The following is a 16,776-nucleotide window of genomic DNA, read 5'->3' as shown; positions in this document are numbered from 1 at the left end:
CTTTCCAGCATGTATCAGTTGCTATATGTTCTAGAGGAAGTTGTGTAGTTCTTTTCAGTCTGAGCACAGGGCTCTCTGCTGTCACCTCAGTCTGTGTAAGAGCCATGTATAACACTGTGAGGTCACATAGGAGTGTATCTAGATACTTCTGAGCTGTTTTAAGGCAAAATTTATGTAAATGACTGTGTGACATGTATGACCGTGGGTAAAGTGATGGTATCCAGTGGTAACCAACAGCTTAAATACAAACACACTGCACTAGTGGATGTATTTGCTTTTTAAAATTACAAAAGGTTCAAAAAATCCCCTTTGGGTGGAAGTTGTTTATACACACACAAAGGTATCGGAAGAAGCAATTACTTTTTCCAATCAGTCCAAAATTTTCCCTTTTCAGAAGTAGCAACAAGTTTTGGAAAGCAAATAAGCAGTTGCTATTTATATGCTTTCCAAAAGGTATCACATTTTGGGGAGAAGCAACAGGATTGGCATCCTATGCACAAAAGTGACACAAAACCATCAAAACTGCTGCTTTTTCAGAACATTTTGTATACCACTAAAAACTGTCGCATTTAACTTGCAATAAAACAGATTTTTCCCTAACAGAACAGATACAGATGTCTGCATGCTCCTTTAACTACAGTTTTTGTGTTTGGGGGGGGGGGGGGGGCTACTCCTGTCTTGGTTTTTCATTGATCACTGTCCCTCACAGAAATCTTCACCTACCACCTGCTATCTCTAAAATGGCTGCTAAAGCCTCCTTATTGCTGTAGGTTGGGATTACTGTTTATAAGGCATTATAGGCTACTCTGAGGTCATGTTACCTTTCCTCCTTCTCTTTTACGCAGTGTGTATGATGCTATTTCCGCAGGCACACTGAAATGAATAAATAGAATTAAAATGTTTGTGTTTTTAATATGCCAAAGCAATAAAACCTAAAAATAATATGTGAATTTTGTATTTCTGTAATTGTACTGAACCAGACAATAAGGGTAAAGTGACAAAATTACATGTTTTATCTCCAAAAAATGTTAATTGGCATACCCATATTCCATACTAAATGATGCAGAAGTACAAATGGTGCCCCCATATTCTTAAAAAGACAACACAGACAAAGGCTATAAATGCTATGAAGCTGTGAAATTGACACAACTGATCAAATAAGGGTTATTCCCATGTTTAAGAGTTTAAAGGCGTTATCCCAACATGAAAAGTTATCTGCTATCCACAGCTGGGGCCCCCACCAATACTGAGAGCAAAGGTCAAATGTCCTTTGCAATGTTCGGAAAGTGTTGGCTGTGCATGTGCGCATCTGCTCCATTTTGTGGACATTCAAGCTCCCTTTTTCAGGATTGCTGGGGGTCCTAGAAGTTGTAACCCTGCCGATTAAATAGTTATCCCCTATTCTATGGAAAGAAATAACTTTTGATCTTGAGATGACTTCTTTAACCAAGCCCATTTTTTTAAAACCTGCTAAAGAACCTGCTAAAGAAGCAACACAGGGATATAGACTCACGCCGCCATACATAGACAGAATGACAAATAAAAAAGATATATGAAAAAAAGAGCACAAACATTTAACATTCCTTAAACACCTTCTAGTGATTCAGAGTGCAAGATTCTCATGAAACCAAATACTTTGGAACATAGAAGATTTATTTTACTATTGGGGTTATGCTTTGCATACAATATGTGATTTTATAAGAAAGAAAAGGTCTTAGGATTCAGCTTTCCACCACACATGGATCTACTTTTTAAGTGTTGTTTGAAGTTTCTGGCTAGCAGGATCATGTCAAGGATTTATGAGCAGAGACTTATTTATTTGTGATGTTATTTAAACAACTATGTCTATTAGCTTTTCAAAAAATTATTTCAGCCAAAAGTGTGAGGCAGAACTGTGTACATGGGAAAAGGCCTCATTAATAATACAGCAATATTGTTGCAAAATGGTAAAGCATTTCCAAGACATTTTGATATAATTTGTGAGAATTGTGAAATTGGAAGGTGAGGTAAGAGGAAACTGTACAGAGGACCTGAACATGTTATCATAATATACACAGAGCAGCTGGTTTATAGGAGAGCTGGGAATGGAGTGCTGGGGCATATCGGATAAGTGGGGAAGGAATTATTTGATTTATAGGAGTGCTGATGAAAGAGTAGACTGGTCATATAGGAGAGCTGATTAAAGAGTAGATTGGTCATATAAGAGAGCTGATAAAAGAGTAAACTGGTCATATAGGAGAGCTGATGAAAGAGTAGACTGGCCATTTATAGGAGAGCTGATGAAGGAGTAGTCTGGCCATATAGGAGAGCTGATGAAGGAGTAGTCTGGCCATATAGGAGAGCTGATGAAGGAGTAGTCTGGTCATATAGGAGAGATGATGGAAGAGTAGACTGGTCATATAGGAGAGCTGATGAAAGAGTAGACTGGTCATATAGGGGAGCTTATGAAAGAGTAGACTGGTCATATCGGAGACCTGATGAAAGAGTAGACTGGTCATATAGGAGAGCTGATGAAAGAGTAGTCTGGTGATATAGGAGAGCTGATGAAGGAGTAGTCTGGTCATATAGGAGAGCTGATGGAAGAGTAGACTGGTCATATAGGAGAGCTTATGAAAGAGTAGACTGGTCATATAGGGAGCTGAAGAAAGAGTAGATTGGTCATATAGAAGAGCTGATGAAAGAGTAGACTGGTCATATAGGAGAGCTGATGAAAGAGTAGTCTGGCCATATAGGAGTAGTCTGGCCATATAGGAGAGCTGATGAAAGAGTAGTCTGGTCATATAGGAGAGCTGATGAAAAAGTAGACTGGTCGTATATGAGAGCAAATGAAAGAGAAGACTGGCCATACAGAAGAATTGATGAAAGAGTAGTCTGGTCATATAGAAGAACTAAGAGTAGTCTGGAAATAGAGGAGAGCTGATGAAAGAGTAGATTGGCCATATAGAAGAGTTGATGGAAGTGTAGTCTGGCCATATGGGTGAACTGATGCAAGAAGGTAGTGTATTCTGGCCATATAGAAGAGCTGATGGAAGTATAGTCTGGCCATATAAAGGAGCTGATGGAAGATGGAAAGGTAGCCTGGCCATATAGAAGAGCTGATGGAAGATTGAAGTGTAGTCTGGCCATATAGGTGAACTGATGGAAGATGGAAGTATAGTCTGGCCATATAGAAGAGCTGATGGAAGTACAGTCTGGCCATATAAATGAGCTGATGGAAGATGGAAGTGTAGTTTGGCCATATAGATGAACTGATGGAAGATGGTAGTGTAGTCTGGCCATATAGAAGAGCTGATGGAAGTGTAGTCTGGCCATATAGAAGAGCTGATGGAAGATTGAAGTGTAGTCTGGCCATATAGGTGAACTGATGGAAGATGGAAGTATAGTCTGGCCATATAGAAGAGCTGATGGAAGTATAGTCTCGCCATGTAGATGAGCTGATGGAAGATGGAAGTGTAGTCTGGCCATATAGATGAACTGATGGAAGATGGTAGTGTAGTCTGGCCATATAGAAGAGCTGATGGAAGTGTAGTCTGGCCATATAGAAGAGCTGATGGAAGTATAGTCTTGCCAATTAGATGAGCTGATTGGAAGATGGTAGTGTAGTCTGGCCACATAGAAGAGCTGATGGAAGTTCAGTCTGGCCACATAGAAGAGCTGATGGAAGTGTAGTCTGGCCATATAGGAGAGCTAGTGAAATAATTATCTGCCATGTAGGAGAGCTGGTAAAGCAGTGGTGTTGCATACAGAATAAATGGCAAGGATTTGACTGGCATTTAGGAAAGCTGATGAAAACAGTTTGGGATATAGTAGAGTTGATGAAAATATGGACTGGCATATAAGAGTTAGTAAATGAAGGGACTGGAATATAAAGCTTATAAAGGAGTACATAAGAGCACATAAGAATGCTAGTAGAGAGGGGAAAAAGCATATAGAAGAACTAAGAAGGGAAATGCCTGGTTTATAGGAGAGCTAGGAAAGGAGTGATCCACCACACAAAACTTTTGATGAAGCAATTTTCTTGGGAAGGGGTGACCTTATACAACACAGAAGGTAAAGAATTTACCTGACATATTGTACACAAGCTGTCAAGTGAGTAATTTGACAGATAATAAAACTGGGAAAGCAAAGATCTTACATTTAACATAGAATAGTTAGATGGAATAGTTATACATATAGAAATGCTAGTAATGGAAAGGTCTGACATACAGGAATGCTAGGGACAAAGTAATCTGGTATACAGGAGCACTAGGGGCAGAATGGTCTGACATTTAGGAGCAATAGAAACAGAATGGTCTGAAATGTAGGAGCAATAGGAATGGAAAAATCTAATAAAGTATCACTAGAAAATAAGTTGTCTGACATACAGTAGCACTAGGAATGGAAGAGATTGACAAAAAAGGAGTGTGAGGAATGGATTGTTATAAGGAAATGTTTGGAAAGGTGAGTATAACTTCTTTTTTAAGCCAGCCTGATCCTATATCTAAAATTTTGGGGTCTTTGATAAGATAAGATAAATTCAAATTTCTACTTTTCACATGGGAAGTGGAGCTGAAAAATAGGTGGCACCACAATTCAGGACAAAGTGCAATGATATAGTGAAAAACAAAATGGAACTCACCCAGTTTAGGTGGGGGTGGGGGTCACAGAATAAAATTTTCATACCCTCGACTAACACCCCAGAGCCCAGTTGGCATATCAATCTACATGAAACAGGTAGAAGGGGCCACCTACTCTACTGTTCCAGTATCCACCTCTGTGGAGTGCACTCAGGATGTACCTGGATCTCCCAAAGTGGTCCAGTACCATAAGTATAGGGATAAAAAATAGAAAAATTATCCAGTGCTCAGAGGAATGGACACTATAAATAATGGAAGCACCATATATGGAGGGATATATAACCCTTAATTTATTTCACTCAGGGGGATGTGAACGACTATACACTTCCCCCCCTAGAGATATATCATCCTCACAGATTGGTCTGACCAAACCAGCGCTGTAGTAATGGAAGTTCTGGAAGATGTTCCTTAAATGATTTATTTGTATAAAGTGCAATGTGTTTTCGAGGTACATATAAACAACCTCCTTCGTCAGGCATGTATACCATATAAAAGACATAAATTTTATATGACTTACTGGCTTTCTCCCTCAGCGTGTTCCCCCGCTGGCGTCAATCTGGAGACACACCCATATCCGGTCCACGCCGCATCTCATGGTCCATTGATGTCACTTCCCATTATGGGTGGAACGCATCAGTATCTTGGCTCCACACACAATACAGGAAGCGAGGGTCAAGCTGCCAGGTAGTAAAACAATTCCATTAATAAAATGACATATAATTATTAATGTATAATAGTCTCATTGGCTTTAAATAGCCTAACAACCTATAAACTTGATATATATATATATATATATATATATATATATATATATATATATATATGAGAATCATGAAAAGGGAAAATTCTATCTTGTTTCGAAATCTCATTTAGACCCTGGGGAAACAATGTGTCTAATCTAAAAATCCGAAACATTTCTATATTACACAATGTTTTCAAATTCCGGCGATGTACCTTTTCCAAAGGAGTGACCTTCATAAGGGAAAAATCATTGTTGTGATAGCTATTAAAATTGCGTGAAACACTATTTTGCAAATATCCATTGTTTATGTTAGATCTATGTTTATTAATGTGTTCGTAAACATTTTATAGTGCTACCCACATAGCGTAACCTGCAAGGGCATTCTAAATGAGATTTTGGAATTTTATGATTAGTTTTTAGATTATTTATTCAATTGATTGTAGATCTTAATTTGAATTTCCCCTTTTTATGATTCTCATTTTAGAGGTTGTTAGGCTTTTTAAAGCCAATGAGACTACGATACATTAATAGTTATGTATCATTTTATTAAAGGGATTGTTTTAACTTGTTATATATTTACTTCTTGGAAGCTTGACCCTAACTTCTTGTATTGTGTGTGGAGCCAAGATGGCGATGTGTTCCACCCGAAATGGGAAGTGACGTCACTGGAATGCAAGTCGGACCATGTGATGCGGCCCGGACCGGATGTGGGCACGTCTCCAGATTGCTGCCGGTGGGGAAACACACTGAGGGGGCCAGCCAGTAAGTACTATAAAATAGATATCTTTTATATGGTATACATACCTGACGAAAGTGGTTATCTATTTGTACCTTGAAAGCGCGCTGCACTTACAATATATATACAAATAAACCCTTTAAGGAACATCTTCCGGAACTTCCATTACTAGACCGCTGGTTTGGTCAGACCTATCTGTGAGGACGATATATCTACCTGGGGGGGGGGGAGTGTATAGTCGTTCACATCCCCCCCGAGTGAAGTAAGTTAAGGGTGCTACATCCCTCCATATGCGGTGCTTCCATTATTTATAGTGTCCAGGAATGGACACTATAAATAATGGAAGCACCGCATATGGAGGGATATAGCACCCTTAACTTACTTCACTCGGGGGGGATGTGAACGACTATACACTTCCCCCCCTGGATTCTTTTTTCAATTTTTCATCCCTATACTTTTCACATGGAGCTGAGTGTATTTTTGGTACAAACATGATTCCGCTCAACAGTGAAAAAGAAATTGCGGTGTAAGTTTAGTTACGCTCAGAACATCTCTTTCATTAATATGAGAAGTTTACAGGGTAGAGAACTCGACAGCGCAGCTAGAATTTATAAAACATCTGCTGTTATAGTTATCAAGGGGCCTGCCAAAATGGAGGGTCAAGAAGACAAAGGCAAGTACATTTTCACAACATTTAAAACATGCTATTTGTTTTGTATGAGTAATTTTTTTTTTTGGAATTATTTAGGACAAGTACTCTTTTGCCTCTGATCTCATCATCAGAAAAGGAGAGTCTTGAATTGTTGATAGCTGTCTATGCATTTAGAATTCTTCATTGTACAGACTGAACAAATGAAAACCTATTCAAGGATAGCAGAAAACAGTAACAGGCTACCTCTACTGTTAGTTTACCTCATCTCATTGGTAACTGACTACAGCTGTGTATACCTTCAGAATCCCTTCAGCTGTCTGTGATTGGTGAAAGGAGTTGGAGAAGCTGAGGAGATGTTGGAGGAACACTCTTGTCATGAATACATTAAATAAATGACCATGTGGAAAAAAAAAACCTATGCTTGTAAGATATTGATTCACTTTCAAAAGGTTTATGATCTAGCATGGACTGTTGCTGAGCTGTTGTTCCCATTATAATAAGAATTACCACATAATTATTGTTTGTCTAACAGTATAATGTCTAATAAGCGAATTGTGCCCCAAAGTTCAAGTAGATATCTGTGGTGCATGTCGCCTGGAAGATCTGGTCTACCTCCCTCAGAAATCTATTTATTAAAGAAACAAATCATGGAGTATAACACTTATATAGTAGACACAAAACTAGTATTTCACTTTCACTTATGAGTATTTCAAATATGTGACATGTTGGCTTAAGGAAGGTTTTTTAGAAGTTAAAGGGGTACTCCGCCCATAGAAATCTTATCCCCTATTCAAAGGATAGGGGATAAGATGTCAGATCGCCGGGGTCCCGCTGCTGGGGACCCCGGGGATCGCTGCTGCAGCACCCCGCTATCATTACTGCGCAGAGCGAGATCGCTCTGCACGTAATGGCGGGCAATACAGGGGCCGGAGCATTGTTAGGTCACAGCTCCGCTCCTCATGACGTCACGGCCCGCCCCGTCAATACAAGTCTATGGGAGGGGGCGTGGTGGTCGTCACGCCCCCTGCCATAGACTTGCATTAAGGGGACGGCCGTGATGTCATGAGGGGCGGAGCCATGACGTCACGCTGCTCCGGCCCCTGTATCACCCGTCATTACGCACAGAGCGAACTCGCTCTGTGCAGTAATGATGGCGGGGTGCCACAGGGGCGATCCCCGGGGTCCCCAGCAGTGGGACCGTGGCGATCTGACATCTTATCCCCTATCCTTTGGATAGGGGATAAGATGCCAGGGGCGGAGTACCCCTTTAACTTTTTTTAAATGTCTCAGTTCAGCTAAATGATGTATTTCTGGATTAAATGAACCAATACCAATTTTGTGTCAATAGTACTAGTGGGTGATATATTGGATGTTCTGTTTTTCTCCTCGGTTGCCTCTTTTTACGTTGGTCTCTAGTTTCTAGTCTCTGAATGGTGGTGAGAGAATAAGCACATGGAAGGGTTTTTCCATGCATAATTTTGTTCATGATCTATGCTCAGGATAGGTCATCAATATTAGATAGGTGGTGTGTTTACACATTGCACCCACGCCATTCAGCCATTTGCTAGAGCTGCAGCGCTGACATACACAGTGAAAAGGTGCAGGATGCAGATGGCTCTGTACATTGTGTAGTGGTCATTCTACCGTACTGCAGCTTAATTGTCATTCACTTCAACGGGAGCCAGTATTCCAGCTTGGCCACTACACAATGGGGCCATAGTTCAGCTTTCTACACAGCTGTTGGCTGTGGTGCCCCTGTGCAAGGTAAAACATTATAGGGGCTGTAATACCATCCTGAAGGTCTAACCAATAAGAAACCCGGTGATCACAAAGAGATGGATTATCCTTGTGATTGTGGTGTCCCGGTACCGCATCCTATACAGTACCTGTATATAGGTCCCCATAGCCAGAGTCCCTAGGACGTCGGGGTCTTTCTTATCTAGTCCGCCCTTTGTCACCTCTCATCTAGCAATTAGTAGATCCAGCAGTTTATTCAGGATTTATATAAGTATAATTGTACAAATGTATATAATTGGTTAATTACCTGTATGGAGCGTAGTAGGACCTGCGGGTCACGTGATCAGGTAAACTCTATGTTTTTTTGCTTAAGGACCTTTGGAGGTCCCTATGATGTATTGCACCCATCATTCTTTGTAACGGTGAGTGACAGATATTTGGACCAATAGAAACGGCCCTGCCCATATAAGGGAGCGGCGGCCATTGCTCTCTCTCTTTTCCTCGTGGGCTGTTGTGAGAGAAGAATCAGCGCTGCTGTCATCAAGGAGTTAGGCCTGAGCCTTGCGGCGACGGCTGACCATTACGAAACCATGAGTGTATCAATCCCTAAGCACTCTGCAAGATCACCGGACCTTATCTATCCCCAAAAATCCGGATGGATCTTCGCAAATTACTCTGAATTCAGAGACTTATAGCAAAAGTCAAGGTCAGTCACTGAAGTGTATAGAGACTGTATTGATGAGACTGTTACTGTTCATTGGATGTACCGCAAGCCTTTGAGTAAAGTTTATCCAAGTTCAAGTTCAGCTACCTTGTGGACCTTCAGTTATTATTTGCATGCACCTATCGTTACTGGGAAGGGCGGCAATAGGCCGGAGAATTACCTCAGCATCCTAGCCCTCAGCCTGGCCTCACGAACTATAGGGTTAACCTTAACCCCTGATATACTAAAGCAAAACCCTGACTACACTACCCCTACCCAAGAGGCCTACCACAAAGCCTTTTTGGTGTCGCACGAACAGGATTCGTGTGTGTGCCTACAACAGTCGCCACTAGTGAAAGTGTACTCCCCCCCAGAAAACAAACTTTATTCATGTGCTGTAAACCGTGTTGCTGTGTACGGGAGCTGTGCTTGTGGTGCACCATACAAGGGGGCCACGATAAAAGTAAGGGGGAAGGCGAAAATTCATCTACAACTAAGATGTGTAAACTGCACAATAAGTTCATGCTGCGATCCTTTGGTCCGGTCAGCACAGGTGGAGCCGAACTGCTGCCGGAAAAGCGCGCAAAGAAAGCCTGCGCTGTGCCACGCCCCGCCCCTGGGTGTGGCTGCCAAGTTGCTGTGTCACAGCCGAAAGGGAACTTGGAGACACTGGAGTCGTCTCTGGAGGGACCGGAAGTCAGGGCTGCACCGATAGCGTCCTTTCTGCCGGCGGCCATTTTGGGGAAGCCCACTACAAAAGACGCCACGCACAGTGACCTCTTCAGTCTGCACAGAGAGCCGGAGAGAACAGACATGGCGGAGAGCAGCGTTCCATGTGGTGAAGTTAGCAAAATGGCGCCGGAAAAGCGGAAAGTTGTGGCAGTCGCAGCCCGACTTTTCCAAGAACTTGCTGACCGTCTACAGCGGTTGTCATTAGACGAAGAGGGGGCCTGCAATCTTCCCCCACTGCCTTATGATGACGACGATTGGCCAGAGATACCTCCAGCGGAAAGCGCAGGGACACCTGGAGGTGCATCGCCAGTGAGACTGTCCCCTCACCACAGAACTTGGGGCTCGTGGGCCGAGATCCCATCGGAGGAGTCTGCAGTGAGTACCCCGCCAGAGGCGACCTATTCTTCCTCCTCCAGCCCTGAGGTCATACCTCGATCAAGCTTGCCAAGTGCACGACCGTGCTCACCAAAATTGCCGCAATGGGTGTTCAGAGATGAGCCGGAGCTGATCGAGTACATGCACAGAGTACTTCAACCATTACCTGGGAAGCCACTCCCACCAATCCCAACTGCAGAAAGGGAAAGGGCCCGTCAAGAAGCCGAGCTGGCCGAATTGATGGAAAAGCTAAAGGCCCGACACAAAGAACTCTATGCCCCCAAGTATGTGCATTTGCCCCATGAAGAGAAAGTACATTGGCAAGAAAACACCAAAGAAATGGAGACATTGTACATTCGTAAATGGGTTCACCCATGAGAAGGGGAGGAGCCATTAGAAAGAAAAAGAGCAACTGTGGCCAAGTTCGACAAGGTCAGAGGTTATGGGACACTCCTTGACTGCCACACTGGGCAGACCATCCTCGTAAACTGGCGAGCAGTGCAAAGGCCATATCTCCATAAAAAGTTCTACACCTTGCAGGTGGGTGAAATTGTAGAGTACATCCCCGTCCAGAACCTTCGTGGAGAATGGGCTGCAGCGGTCACCAGACCAACAGCACCAACACAGCTTTCCTTCAAATATTTTCCGTCAACGGATTGGGAGTCCGATCCCTTCAACTTGAGGCCGAAAGGATCCGCTCCTAAAGCCTCCCCCAGCGTACCCAAGGAGGAGGAGCCTCAACAGCCAAGTTCATCATCTTCTATGTACAGCAAAGAGTCAAGTTCATCATCTTCTATGTACAGCAAAGAGTCAAGTTCTTCATCTTCTACATATCGTCGAGAGTCAAGTCCTGCTCAAGTTCTGGAAAGTAAGGCCAAATTGCGGGCACCAAAGACCGTACCTAGACCCTCTCGGAGCAATGAGAGTTTGTCTGTTCCAGAGGTACCAACGCACGTACCTAGGCCCTCTCGGAGCAATGAGAGTTTGCCTCCTACAAGGTACCAACTTACGTACCAAGGCCCTCTTCTGACATGGAGTGTTTGCCTGCTTCCAGGGTACCAATGAAAGAGTCATGGGTCCATCCTAGTTTGGAGATGGTACTCAAGCCCTATTCTCCCACTTTGATCCCGGCTAGAAAGCCTGTGTTCCCTTCTAATGCTGCTTTCCACCACTCCATCCTCACCAATGTGGTGTGGCAAAGCTATGTCAATTCCAATCCTGCCCCTGATGTTGGCAGATAAAGATGAACCCAGAGAAGCACTAGAAGAGTGAAGAAGAACATCCTCTAAAGAGACTCTAAAGTAATGTCAGATTGTTTCTTGTGTTAACCACTTTTATTTTGCAGCAACCAAGTTCAAGAATTGTGCCTAGCAGGGCTGTGCTAAGATTGTTCCAGTTCAAAGTTCAGCAACGTAACCACTAAGCTTATGTCTGACTATTAAGTGAAGAGACTCCTAGACTTTAGGAGATTCATTAAGGACTGTACCCGGCTGAGTGGTGGTTAAGGCCGTGTTTACCTTTCCCTTCCATGAACTCTTAGTGTAGGTGGACTGCTGATCCTTACACACCACTTTGTATATTTCCCTTTAATTGGACTCCTAGTGTTGGTGGACTGCTGATCCTTACACGTCTGTTTTATGTATATACCAGCAGCTTCATGAGAACTCTTATGCTAAATGTTGCACTTATCAGGTGAATGCGCCTGAACCATGTTGGAGTGTTGATAATTGTGTAAATTGTGTAGTAGATATGTATGTGGTTCTTGTACACAGGAAGGTATCCTCGTGAAAACATAAATGATTCTTGTACCTACAAATGTATAGAATGCTAAAGGTGTTTAGTAGTTGCTAAATAGGTGACACCTCGGCTCCTCCGAGGGTTGTATTATTGCTGTCGCCAATCGCTAGCACCTGTCTTAACAAAAATAATAGGGAAGATTGCCCTTAAAATAGTACTTGCACACATAGTACCTTAACTAACTGACTTAAATGTACTACTTCAAGTTTCTCTAGTACATAAACCAAAATAAATATCTCACAAAGAAAACTTTAGGGATTGTAGCCTGTTAAAATTCAATTCCTGCCACTGTTGGATACACTCGTACTTCTCCTTCTTTGCGTGTGTGAGATGCTCTGCCTGGCCAGTAGGTGCTTTTGCGAATATAGAATTAAACATGTAATTCTTAAAGTAACCTAGGTAAGTTATGTGAAGTGCTCTAGGGGTAAGTAGCATGTAGTTGATAGACCCTAGCAGCCAAACCTACTGTGACCTAGCTTCCGGCTAGCCAGTATAACTTTCGTGTACTAACAGGTAACTCATTGTTGGCGAATAAAATGTGTGAGATAATAAAAATGTTTAGTCAGCTTGACGCTAAAGGTATATAGAGCTGTACTAATGTTTAGTTAGCCTCGTAAAATGTGTAGAGAGCTAATAAAAATGTCTCAGGAGCTAGAAACTACATGTTAGATAGCTGCCTAATTGTCTAGTAAGCTTTAAAATGTGTAGTAAGCTTAATAAAATATTTTAGAAGCTAGAAAGTAAGGGTTAGATAGCTTATAGCATTAATGTCTAGGTAGTATTAATGTCTAGATAGTACCAATGTCTAGATAGATTTCTATTGTCTAGTTCAGATACTAGTAAGAGTATCATAGAATGTAAATGTGTTCAGTGTGTACTTAGGATGTATAGCCAATTTATAAGCATCATCCTGGTCTAGTCCTAGTCCCTCTGCCTTAGGGGACAGGCGTCGAGGTCGACTTATCGGGGTTTGTGGCATCCCGATACTGCATCCTATTCGGTGCCTGTATATAGGTCCCCATAGCCAAAGTCCCTAGGACGTCGGGGTCCTTCTTATCTAGTCCGCCCCTTGTCACCTCTCATCTAGGAATTAGTAGATCTAGCAGTTTATTCAGGATTTATATAAATATAATTGTACAAATGTATATAATTGGTTAATTACCTGTACGGAGCGTAGCAGGACCTGCGGGTCACGAGATCAGGTAAACTCTATGGTTTTTTGCTTAAGGACCTTTGGAGGTCCCTATGACGCATTGCTTACCCATCATTACTTGTAACGGTGAGTGACAGATATTCGGACCAATAGAAACGGCCCTGCCCCTGCCCATATAAGGGAGCGGCGGCCATTGCTCTCTCTCTTTTCCTCGCGGGCTGTTGTGAGAGAAGGATCTGCGCTGCTGTCATCAGTGAGTTAGGCCTGAGCCTTGCGGCAACGGCTGACCATTACGAAACCGTGAGTGTATCAATCCCTAAGCCCTCTGCAAGATCACCGGACCTTATCTATCCCCTAAATCCAGACGGATCTTCACAAATTACCCTGAATTCAGAGACTTATAGCAAAAGTCAAGGTCTGCAACAACTGTCAGTCACTGAAGTGTATAGAGACTGTATTGACGAAACTGTTACTGTTCATTGGATGTACCGCAAGCCTTTGAGTAAAGTTTATCCAAGTTCAAGTTCAGCTACCTTGTGGACCTTCAGTTAGTATTTGCATACACCTATCATTACTGGGAAGGGCGGCGATAGGCCCGGAGAATTACCTCAGCATCCTAACCCTCAGCCTGGCATCATGAACTATTGGGTTAACCTTAACCCCTGATATACTAAAGCAAAACCCTGACTACACTACCCCTATTCCAGAGGCCTACCACATGATATTCTATCACTTTTTCAGAGAAAAAAAGTGCCATTAAACGGTACCTTTAGAGTGCTGTCATAAATAGTTACACATAAAAATCAATTTATAGTATCAACAACATGTCCTTGTCAGCAACATCATTAGAATGTCTTCAAAAACCAAGAAGTAGACCTATTGTAATTGGGTCTCTTCACAATAGTGTTGGGCGCAAATATTTGCATTTTCAATTTTTATTGCGAATATCACAAATTCGCGCATTTGCGAATATTGCGAATATATTCGCTATATATTCACAATTGCGAATATTCGTTTTCTGCATATGCGCATATTCGCATAGGTGAATATTCACATATTCCTTCCTTTCACTTGTGGGCCAATTAGAATGATGCAAATGCACTTGTCAGAGGTTATCAACAACATCCCTAGCAACCAATAGTAACGTTTCCCACCCCCTCACAGTTTTCTTCCTCGAATACGTGAATATGCAAATATTCGCATATGCGAATATGCGGATATAACAAATACGCGAAATTCGCGAATATAGGACTAATATTCGTCTATATATTCGTGAAATATCGCAAATTCAAATATGGCCAATGCCGCTCATCACTACTTCACAATAAAAGAAAAACAGCAAAATGGAATGCAATGGCTTTCTATAGTCAAATTTAATATTTCAATACATATTCTAGAAGTTGTTTCAATGTATATAGCAGATAACGTAGTTTACTAGTGTAAGTACTTAAACAGGTTTTCCAGGCATACAGTAGTATGATTTTCTTAGCCTATGTTTGTGTTCTTTAACTAAGTGCACTGAATTGCAAGAATGTTCCTACGATATTGTGTCTATAGCTTTTATATGTCTCCACTGTATGCTGTTACATGTCTCCATTTTTTTAGTAATACTCTTTTTCATATTTTCCCTACTTCTTATCAACAAAAATAGCAATTAGATGGACTACACACAATGTGTATTCCGTAACCAGGGGATGCATAGGTCTGCATAAATGCAGAAGACACAAAAGGATAGGATATTTTTTAAGGCTATTTGTAAGGTCTTTTTATTTTTCATTTTAGATGCCCTGGAGAAAACATTGTTGCATACAGTGCATTCTGAATGTTTTCAGACCCTTTCACTTTATATGCATTTTGTTATGCCATCAATCTGCTCTCAGTATCTCATAATGAGAATTATTGAAAAGTAAAACTAAAATATTACATTGACATAAGTATTTAGACCCTTTACTCAGTACTTATTTAAAGGGGTACTCCGGCCCTAATACATCTTATCCCCTATCCAAAGGATAGGGGATAAGATGTCTGATTGCAGGGGTTCCGCCGCTGGGGACCCCCACAATCTGTCATTCAGCACTCACCTTTGTGAGCTCTCCGCAGCGCTGGAGGCTCAGAGTGTGTATCGTGATGTCACGACTCCACCCCCGTGGTCGTCACTCTGCACACTCGGAGCCTCCAGCGCTGCGGAGCTCACAAAGGTGGGTGCTGAATGAAAGGTTGCGGGGGTCCCCAGCGGCAGGACCCCCACGATTAGACATCTTATCCCCTATCCTTTGGATAGGGGATAAGATATATTAGGGCTTGAATACCACTTTAAAGCACCTTTGGTAGTGAACATGTTAGAACCTATAGGGTTAAAAGGTGCTGACAGGTTCTTTGTTTGCTTTTGTTGCTAGATTACACTTTGCTGTCTAGCTGGTCAGCTGACCGCTTGATGAGAGCACCTGTGAGTTGCCCATTTAACCTGGCAGTTGGCTATCAGTCAGCACCTGTGAAAGAGACGTTTTGCTCCAGTAGCTAGCGTGTATTCTCTGTTTCTCCTGTATACTTGGCATCTTTGACTTTTGAATTTCATCTCGACTTCTCTCTGGTAGAAACGACTTGGTACTTTGACTTCTCCTGGCTTTGACGCGGTTAGTTGACTCTGGACTATTGTGTGAGTGTGTAGTCGTATTTTGTTAGTCTGTCTGTTATCCCACTGTCCCCGGACCTAGTCAGTGTCATTGTAGTTTATTATTTTGACTATTATGCCCCCCAGGTATACAGGAAGGGACTGTCTTCGTGGTTACGGACTTGTCGTTTAGGGCCGGTACGTAAGTAGGCAGGGATAGGGGAGCGGGCGAGATTAGTGTGCACTCCTTTCCTGCCCATACGTGACAGATTGCAGCCTCCAGTCTTCTTGGGTATGATGCCACCAGGTTTGCACACCTGAAATTTGGGATTCTCTGCCATTCCTTTTTGTAGACCCTCTCAAGCTCTGTCAGGTTGGATGGGAACTGTCTGTAGAAGAATGGATTCAAGTCAGGGCTCTGGCTGGGCCACTCAAAGACATTAACAGTTGTCATTAAGCCCCCTCTGTGTTATTTTGGCTGTGTGCTTAAGGGTATTTTCTTTTTGGAAGCTGATCCTTCAGCCTAGTCTGAGGTCCTGAACACTCTGGATCAGGTTTTGATTAGGAGCTAGCTGAGTAGCCAGCATTGCCTGGGTGGCACCCAGCTTTCCAAGTCTTCTAAAGCACCAGCAGTAACAGTGATATGCAGCTTGTCCTCCCAGCATTCTTCACTTCAGCACTGCTATGCCCTTTCTCTGTATTCACATTGATGTTTTTTCTGTCCCCCACTCTTCGCTCAGCCTGCAATAAATCTTATTTCCTCCGCATACCCCATCCCTTCTCAGGTTCTATGCTCTATTCAGTTTTCCCTCAACCCTGACATGTGTACCCCCTCCCCCCCCACAGTATAATACTACCACCATCATTGTTCACAGTAGGGATCATATAGGGCAGGTGATGAGCATCGCAAGTTTTTCTCCAG

The 16,776-nt window shown here is 42.5% G+C and overlaps 1 protein-coding gene across 2 annotated transcripts in view; it reads right to left on the bottom strand.

The window, feature by feature from the left end:
- Positions 1 to 16,776, bottom strand: part of AGTR1 (angiotensin II receptor type 1) — a 74,859-nt gene that overhangs the window by 32,511 nt on the left and 25,572 nt on the right. The window contains exon 3 of one of the 2 annotated variants that reach the window (XM_056564836.1): positions 5,134 to 5,293. The exons of the other annotated variant lie outside the window; for it this stretch is intronic. The gene's annotated coding sequence lies outside the window, so the exon portion shown is untranslated. The remainder of the gene's footprint in view (positions 1 to 5,133; positions 5,294 to 16,776) is intronic. 2 annotated transcript variants of the gene reach the window in all.

The sequence above is a fragment of the Hyla sarda genome, chromosome 3 (assembly GCF_029499605.1).
Source record: "Hyla sarda isolate aHylSar1 chromosome 3, aHylSar1.hap1, whole genome shotgun sequence".
In the NCBI taxonomy this organism is placed as follows: domain Eukaryota; kingdom Metazoa; phylum Chordata; class Amphibia; order Anura; family Hylidae; genus Hyla; species Hyla sarda.
This window is presented reverse-complemented; position numbering and strand designations above follow the sequence as displayed.